Source organism: Coenobita brevimanus, chromosome 80 (assembly GCF_032717465.1).
Source record: "Coenobita brevimanus isolate Jiangsu-jjx chromosome 80, ASM3271746v2, whole genome shotgun sequence".
Classification (NCBI taxonomy): Eukaryota; Metazoa; Arthropoda; class Malacostraca; order Decapoda; family Coenobitidae; genus Coenobita; species Coenobita brevimanus.
Window position 1 is genome coordinate 9,552,396 of NC_137033.1, and position 10,000 is coordinate 9,562,395.

The following is a 10,000-nucleotide window of genomic DNA, read 5'->3' on the forward strand; positions in this document are numbered from 1 at the left end:
ACCATTATGAAGAATCACTTATTGTCAAGTAACCATTACGGAGAGTCACCTGATGAAAGTAACCTGTATGGAGAGTCACCTAATATCAAGTAACCATAATGGAGAGTCACCTATTGCCAAGTAACCATTACGGAGAGTCACTTAATGTAAGTAACCTTTATACAGAGTCACCTAACATCAAGTAAACTATTTGGTGCGTTGTAAATTACATTGCTGATGTGAAGTGCAAGCATAATTAATGTAAAATGAAAGGAAAAAATTGTGTATATGGTTCTGCTTCTTTCATGAAGCCAAGATTATTTAGGTCTGAGTGTGTGAATGACTGGGTGGCCCATTTTACTTAATAACCAATCAATATATATTATTCAATGTTTGTGCTTTGTCTTCCCTTCATATATTGGCTCCTATCTCACTCCATCTTTAAAAGGAAGTGGTAGTCAGACTGATAATGATGATGATGAGAATGATGATGATGATCATCATCATCATCATGAGAACTATGTTGATGACAAACAAATGAATTATGCGCCTGATGGTGAGTCTGACATCCTTTATGAGCTGAATAAAATCGTTTGGAGGTGGAAGGAATAAAGATGAAAATTAGTACGAAAGACATAATGTAGTTATTGAACTTTCTGGCCAGTGTGTGCGTGGGGGGAAAGAGGGAGAGAGAGAGAGAGAGAGGGAGAATGTGTTTTTCAATATAAATATGCCCCGGGGAAGCCAGAATACATTCATAACTGTGAAGGTATTTTCGGTATGGGAGATTTTAAAAATCCACTTTTTTTTTTTTTTTTTTGCTTATACACTAAGAAGAAAGAAAATAAAGCCTAGAAAGGATCCTGACTGCAAACTCAGTGGATGATATGTATCTGCGTCAGTAACGTCGTTTGTGCTGTGTTCTTGCTATCTTCAGGGAATTTTTTTCACCTTAGAAGGAAATATTCAACTGGAAAGGTTAATAAGTGCCCTTCAGTAACCCATTCACTACCATAGGCCTCTCCAAGCTTGAATGAAATACCCTGGACGTAGAAAGAGTTAAATAGAAAAGACGCCACTGGATCTAAGGGCTTAAAGAAGTGTCCATTTGGTTTCTCATCTCAGTGGAGGACGACGAACACTGGCACTTTCTGTGGAAATGTACCCAAGAGATAATTGCCTTTCTAGTTTCTATCCAGGCTAGGATAAGTGGTGGCTAACAGTTTTGCTTACCCCATAATCACTTGAAATACACTTACTGATAATCACACACACACACACACACACACACACACACACACACACACACACACTCTCTCTCTCTCTCTCTCTCTCTCTCTCTCTCTCTCAATTAAACACACACACACACACACACACACACACACACACACACACACACACACACACACACTGTCCTCTCTCTCTTTCTCTCTCTCTCTCTCTCTCAATTAAATACACACACACACACACACACACACACACACACACACATCTATCTTTCAACCAAGCTTTTGATGTGGGGAGGTGAGAGCACCAGATGTTAATTATAGCCTAAGGTGCTCCGTGATGATTGCCCTGCAAGGGTTTGAAGCTCGGTGGCTAAAGGATTAGGTAGCTTGTCCTACGGTGCCTGTGCATCACTCCTACCTGAGAGAGACTTAGTATGTATTGGCGATTGTATTGGCCACTGCCTGACCATTAATCTTGGATTTGACCCTGTGAAGTCCTATTTTGGGAATCAGCTGTGTGAATGTTGATCATAGCTGCTACTTATCTCATTTAACCCTTGAATTCACTGACCTGCCACCCAATTTGGAGCACGGCGTATCAGCGATAATCAGGATCAACCCATATCGAATTAGGATAGAGAGGAGGCGGAACTGAACATAAGTGATAAGGACAGTCCCCATAAGGTGCAGCACCAAACCCCAGCTGAATAACGTGGAGTGACCACCCTCTCGAATAGATTATTGGAAAGAGATTTTGCTGTTTGACATGGTCAGTGGAGAAAAAAGAGGCGTGGCTACTGGAATATATCAAGAGTGGCTAGAGTTGGAAGAGACATTACTCTCTCCACTCCTCCAAGTCCCTCTCTTAGTTTAGTGACAGAGTGTAAGAAGTACTTCAAGACATCGAGTCGTAAGTTAGGTGTTAGTACTTGTACATAGCAGCCTAGTATCATACAGTTCCCATTTAGTACTTTATTAGCTGAAGTGTCAGACTGATCTTGTTTGAGAAGGTTTGTAAGTGATTCTAATTAGGCCAGAAGTGTTCCGCTGTGCATCTGTTTATTATATACAGTACAAGAACCTCATTCAGTTATGTACTGTGTAGAGGTTTTTGTAAGTAAAGTTTATTTTGCAAGTAAAGCTTATTTGTTTACGTGTCATTGCCATTGATTTCAGCCCCATAGACACAAATCTGCCTTCACGGTCCGTACCATGCTCTTCAGGAGTCGCTTAAACCAACCTGTTGACCCTTTCAGGTTGCGACACTAGATTTAGGCCCGTTTTTTCACTCATTACCTGCAGTGATTAAACAGTCAGTTATTTTTCTTAGTAATGTTATTATATTATTAATCGGAAACAAAGAAAATGGTAAAAGTACAACCATGAGCAAAAGTTCGCTTATACTTCTTTACCAGCTGTGGCTATGGAGGTATGACATGAACTGTTTTTATTGTATCATTATGGAGAAGCCAGCAAACGAAAATGTGAATAAAGGTTACTTGCTTTCGTTTGGGGGGTAGGAGGAGGTGATGTATGGAAGGTAGGACGCAACGATGGCGGAGGATTGTTGGTACCGTTTGCTGATACTTGTACATACCATCTGTAATTCCCTCTGCCTATGACCTCCAATCTTTTAAACCTAGTTGTTCCAGACATCTAAAAAACAAAAAACAAATGTACTTTAAATTGGTTCTCTTTCGTTTTTTGTTTTGTGTTATTTATTTCATTTTAATGATGACACTGGAACAAACAACTCCTTTCGTTCTTTCTTCCCCATATTTAAAACAAGAAATTTCCCCTACAGTAATTTTCCATGTTTTGGGCCGCGGTGGCGTGGCGGGTGGAAATTTTTGGTTAGAATTATTGTTACTATTGCAATATTATTATTATTATTATTATTATTATTATTATTATTATTATTATTATTATTACTGGAGAAAAATTGTGAATGAAATTGTGAATGAATAAATGGTAACGCGGCCCTGAGGGGATATTCTTCGGCATTTGGTCTGATCAGCTGATCAGGTCAGGTGCGGGTAAGGGGATGTGTCCCTTATGATGTGGCAAGGGTAAACCAGCTCTTCTGTCGGGCCTTGCTGCGTATGTCCTTGACTGCACTTAGCGCTGCGCGGTAGACCCTCGTGCTGTGTGGTGCGGTGAGGATCTGTCCCTTCTCCCCTCGGGCTAAGATACGAAAAAACGTGTGTGTGAGTGTGTCGTCCTGTCTCGGCTAGCACCCTTTCTTTGTGGGATGCAGCCTAGGAACACAGATAGATTCTTACTATTATTATTATTATTATTATTATTATTATTATTATTATTATAAATAGCAAGATTAACAGCAATAACTTCTTTTACTGCTACTACTACTACTGTACTACTACTACTGCTACTATTACTACTACTACTGCGACAACCACCACCACTACCACCATCACCACCACCACCATTATCATTCACACTATTATGGATTCAACCACACACGGCATCACATAACCTAATTAAGGCATTCATCAGCTCTCTGTAAAGGTGAATCTGAACTTGTAACTGTATCAACATAGTGGTGGCAAGTTTAATAGCATCAGTGTTATATTACCGTCTTAATTGGCTGCAAGTTATCTGATCCATAATGTCAGGTCGTTATGTATAATTTTCACTCAAGCGTGTAGGTTGCAGGTTTTCACTCATGTATCTATGTATACAGGATGGACCATATCTAACTTTCCTCTTTCGCTCCATCGGCTCAATCAGCGTTGCCGATATGTATCGTGCGTCATTTATTCATTTCCTACTTCCACTGCTACACCTATGTCCACACCGGCAAAATAAGCCGTTCCCGCAACACATAAGATACCTGCAGTACAGCTGAGTTTGTAGTGAAGCGCTATTTACGGACCACCTCATATATGTTATTTGTTTTTTTATGTATTAAAATTGATCTTGGACAACTAACGTCTATAAACCCAGTCAATACGGTTTTAGCAACGACTATAGTTTCCGTCAGTTCTGAACTAAATAAAGGAAAGAAAAAAATATGTTTAACTTTTTAACCTTGTTGCTGATTGCTTTACTGTATATGAAAATAATTTCAGTCTCACTTCTTCCTGTACCTAGTGGTGTTTTGGAGTTGATCATCATGGAGTAGGGCTGGCCGGGATCTTGGCACACGGACTTGTAATACTGTGGACCTAAGTTTGTTCATTAAGGGGATCCCATCTAGTAAGGACAGTAAGGCTGCTCCCTCTCCCTCTCCTTCGAATCTCTCCCTCTCTCTCTCTCTCTCTCCCTTGTTAATATCCCCCGAGTTATGTTCTGTCACGCACTCCAGGTCAACATCCACGTGTGCCCTAAAGATACAACCATCTTCATTTTCAACATTATCCTCAACAAGCAAGATTACGTTGTTCAGATGATTCAACGAGGTAGTGGAGTCGGCCTTACCAGTAATTAGTTTCTGAGGGAGTTGTTGGTGACAGAAGAGCCGGGGGATGAGGGGGCGAAGGATAAGAGAAGTGGAAACAAGCAAGAAGAGAAAAGGTGAGCAGAGTTTGTGACGCGAGAGGGTAACAAGAAAGAGTGTGAGGGAAGAAAAAGAGTGAGGAGAGAAGGGTATGGAATAAGTGAAATAACAGGAGAAATATCCTAAAGACACTATATCACAAGAGTTAGTGGGAAATATTGACAGGAGAAAGGACAAAGGGAAGGAGAGAGAGAGAGAGAGAGAGAGAGAGAGAGAGAGAGAGAGAGAGAGAGAGAGAGAGAGAGAAGAGAAGGGTATGGAATAAACGGAGGAATAGCAGAAGAAGAATCCTAACGTCACTCTATCACAAGAGTTAATGGGAAAAAATGGGGAGAGAAGGGACAAAGGAAGTGAGAGAGAGAGAGAGAGAGAGAGAGAGAGAGAGAGAGAGAGAGAGAGAGAGAGAGAGAGAGCATCGAAAAGCAGAATAGCAGGAAAGGAAAAGCAATAGGAATAGCAAGGAGAAAAGAATGACGCTATGTGAGGAGACAGACTATAAGAGGAATTGGGACAAGATGATGCTTAATAACCACAGACTGTATGAATGATGGAAGAGAGAGAGAGAGAGAGAAGGAGGGACAGACGGAAAGAGGGAGAATATGTGAGGAGGGAATCTCATACGATTGCCAACAATTACTCCCACACACACCGACACCTACACACACACACACACACACACACACACACACACACACACACACAAATAAGCAAAATGCAGCAGTGTCAAGTACGAAACTCGAGCCCAGAAATTTGTCTGATTACCGAACATTTGACTTTGCCTTGTGACCTTAATCTCTGACTGACTGTTCTTAAAATCGAAGAATTTATTTTTTTCCAAACCTTTACCCTGTCAAAGTTTAGTAAAAACCGGAACAAAACTGATGGAGTTGAACATTGAAAGTGACCTTGATGATTGATCTATTATCCTCACATTAGTAGCTCTTCATCCTTGACTGACCCTTAACATTTCCCACATGTTTGTTCTAGAACATTGAAAGTGACCTTGATGATTGATCTATTATCCTCACATTAGTAGCTCTTCATCCTTGACTGACCCTTAACATTTCCCACATGTTTGTTCTAGACTAAATCTAACCTGACTGAGTTACTGGGCCGAACCTTGGACTTTGCTCTACGACCTTCAAATCCAACTAACTTCATCTTTTCCATACATTCAGTTCCTGCACTAATATCTATTATGTCTAAAGACCAAAGTTTGTGGAATCTATACCCTTCAAGTTGACCTTGCCGTGTGGGCCAGCTCCGGGAAAGACTCACCATCCTTCCACCAAGTTTGGCACACACACACACACACACACACACACACACACACACACACACACACACACACACACACACACATGTGCACGCATGTGTTCGTAATAAACAATTGCTCAACGTCTCTGTTATACGATACGACGTTTTATATTCATTACAGAGCTTCACCTGAACTTGATATTGGTTGTTTATATGCTTGTGTTTACTTAATCAACCACAAAGCACTTCAAGCCAGACTAGGGTAAAATAGGAAATTCAAAAAATGAGAAAAACAAAGCCAATGAAGAAAAGTCAGCTGGAATAGAGAATTTTTCTTTTTCTCTCTTTCTATTTTTTACCATATATAAAAGTTAAGGTTCCTCGTAACTCATAATTTCTGCGGTCTTTTACCTCCTTTTAGACTATGTTACTAGTCTGTTCATTTCGCTCTACTTCATTACCTTCATTTCTGTCCTTTTCACTTGAGTTCATGTTGTTTCCCCCCCCCCTTCTCTCTCTCTCTCTCTCTCTGACTCTCCTCGTTCTGTTAATCATGTTACTGTCGAGAGTCCCCAGGCTACTTAAGTACATAATTCTAATAGAGCCTTTCCAAGATATAATCCTCCTGTAATTACTTAATCGGATTCTCTTCTCCCTGACTATGGCACAGAATACATTAACTCGCCCAACAGGATGGCATCTTTTTAACTACGGTCTCTTTCGAGGCATATTTAATCAGCTATAGGAAAACCACTTGTAATCAAATAGTTAATGAGGCTTGGATATAACTCCTCCATTTCAGGCACTCTTCTGTTCTTACTTAGTTTATGTGCTGGTAAAAAGAACAAAGAAGGAGCCTGTAATCAGTCCACGGGTGTTATTTGTATGTATTATTTCGATGTAATTATGGACTCTTTCATTCTTATAAGAATTTTCAGTTTATTTGACCTAGCCTAGAGTGTTAATGCTCACTTTCGCAGTTTATTGTGATGATCGTTAACATTATTTTACCTTGATTTCGCTTGAGTTGTCATTCAAAAAAAATTTCTTAATGCTACATTGTTAGAATGAAACTTGCAGAAATCAGCTGAAGTGTGATTAAACCGAGGAGAAAACTCACATTTTCTGAAGCAGTACCGGTAATGCACTTAAATTAGCAATGCAAAATAACAATAATGACAAGAGCTAACTCATAGAGTAAGAGAGAAAGTCAACAAAAGACATGGCGAGATCTCCATAATGTTCCTCACATCTCGAGATATAAACATTAACCTAATCCTACGACACAACACTTCTAGAATGTTCCGCACATCTCCAGCCATAAGACACTACGCTAATCCTGCCGGCACACAGACGTCAAGAGATGTCAACAAACCCCAAAGCAAACGTTAAGAACCCACTGGAGTGAGAAGTCGGCACAATTTTTTCCGGTAAGGTAGACGGAGTACTGCGTCGAGCCAATATACACGAAAATATGACATGGAAAGGGAGGGAAATACATACATACATAAATACATACATACATATATATACACATTTGCACATAATTTGGTAATACCAGGTTCCTGTCTGTCTGTTTGTGTATCTGTCTGTCTGCTGTGCGAATTTTATGTGGAACGTCATGCAAAAAAAGTAATAGATGTCAAAAAACTGCTAAGGCAATGGTTGTTATGGACCTTTTGGAGTGTGTCTTAAGCCAAAAAATTTTCCGGTAAACTCAACCACGCACTTCCGTCGTACACAATACCCGTGAATGTGACTCAAAAATTGAAGGAAGGAAGGAAGACAGGTACAATTATAGAGGCAAAAGGAGTAAACAAAGAAAAGCAGGAAGACGATGAAGAAAAAGTCAAGAAAAGAAGCTGAATATAAAATGGAAGAAAGGAAGTAGAAAGAAGAAAAGGAAGAAATATGAAAAGTAAGGAAGGTAAAGAGAAGAAATCAGGGAAGAGAGCAGTGAAGGAAATAAGGGACGGAGAAAAAGAGCTAGACTAGGAAGGGGCCGCAGAATAAAAACATGGCAGGAAGGAAGGAAGGAAGGATGGAAGGAGTGGAGTAAGGAAGAAAAAAAAAAAAAAAAAGGAAGCACGAATGTGATGGAGGGAAAAGGGAACGATGATGATGATGATGATGACGATGATTCTGAAGGGAGGAGTAGGAGGGGGAAAGAAGGAAGGCGAAGGAGAAGTGAAGGGAAGAAAAGAAAAATGGAAAGAACGAGAAGGAAGAATAGTTATCAGGAAGGGCGAAAGCATGGAAACAAAGAATCAAGGAAAGAGCATGGGGAAAAGTGTAGGCAGGAAAGTTCGAGGGAGAATGAACTGAAACGGGAGGGATGAAATGAAGGTGAATGAGGAAGGAGAGCAACAAGGAAAATGTGAATGAAGTAGAAAGTAGAAGAAAAAAAAAAAGAAAGAGATGATGGAGGAAATGGGAAAACTTGAAGGACAGTGAAGGAAGGAAGGAATGAAAGGAAGGAGATAAGGGAGACCAGAGAGGGAGGGAGATGGCGAGATTGAGGGCTAGGAGAGGACGTGAGGAAAGTAAATGACAAAAGACGGAAGAAATTGAGGGGAAAAGGGGAAAAGGGAGAGTGGGAAGGAAGGAGGGAGGAGGAAGGCAGAAGGAAGGAAGAGACTGATGAAGAAAGAAAAAGAAGAGAATGACAAGGGAGACGAGTGGACTACGGATGGAAGGGAGGAGGGAAGGAAGGTATGAAGAAGGTAAGAGTGATTGTGGAATAAAAAGGGTGGAAAGAAGGAGGTAAAGAAGGAGAAAAGAAATAATGATGGAGGTATGGGATGAAAGAGAGCAATAATGGAGGAGGGAGAAGGAAGAATGAAAAAAAAAAAGTATGACAGAAATGTATGATGCTAAGAGAGGGAAGAGAATGCTGTGGAGGAGGAAGAAATGCAAGAAGAATTGAAGGTGTTAAGAAAGGACGGAGAGTGAAAAAGGAGGTCAAAGGAAGTGTTCGGTGAAAGAGGAAATGGTAGAAAAATGGAGATGCGAAGAAGAAGGAGAAACTCAAGAAGAAAGCGATAAAAAACAGAGGAAGAAAGGAGGTGTGAAGGAGGAAGTGGGGATAGGAAGGAAGGAAGGCAAGAAGGAATGAAGAAGGTGACAGAGGAAGGAGAGTAAGAAGGAGGGTGCAGAGGAGGTGGAAGGCAAGAAATCAGGTAATTTGATTCCAGGCTGTCAAATATTTGGTATTGCTGGAAATATCGATTGCGGGAACGCCAGGAGGGAGACGAGGAGAGAGGAGGAAGAGAGGAAGATAGGGAGGGAAGAGGGAGAGAGAAAGTTTTGGAGGGAGCAAAGAGGGGAGAGAAAGATTGGGAGGAAGGAAGGAGAAGAGAGAACGATAAGGAGAGAGGAGACACTACGGAAGGAGAGAAAGATAACGAGAGAGGAAACAGATTACAGCAGGAGAGAAGTAAAGAAAAAAAATAAATAAATAAATGTAGGCCTTTCGGTTTATGCCCTTGACGTGGTGTGGTGAGGTAGGGCGACTTGTGTGGTATGGTATGTGAAAGTGGTATAGTGTGTTGTGCTTTTAGTGTTGTGTTGTATTGTATGGTGTGGTGTTGTGTGGGTTGGTGTGTGGTGGGGTGGTGTTGTGTGGTGATGTGTGGTGTGGTGGGATGCGGCTCCAAGTAAGCCGCTAAAGTTTGCGGGATTTAAGCTCCTCGTTTCCGAAAATTTAGTGAGACGCAGATGGATAGGACCACTCTTTGAGATGCTCCCACATTTAATAATAGGGGGAATTGATAGAATGATATAGGGGAAAGAGATACGGGAAGAAATGGAGACGATGAAGAAGGGGAGAGGAAGGAAAATAGGGGAAGAGGGAAAGGGGTAGAAACGTAGAGGAAAGAAACTATGGCAAGCTAGAAAATCAGGGGGAGGAGAGACCGAGTGATTAAAAGGGGGAGGTGGATAATGAGGGAAAGTCAAGGAGAGAGGAGAGATGACTTATATAATCGGAGCTTCATAGGTACAAAGGAAAACACAC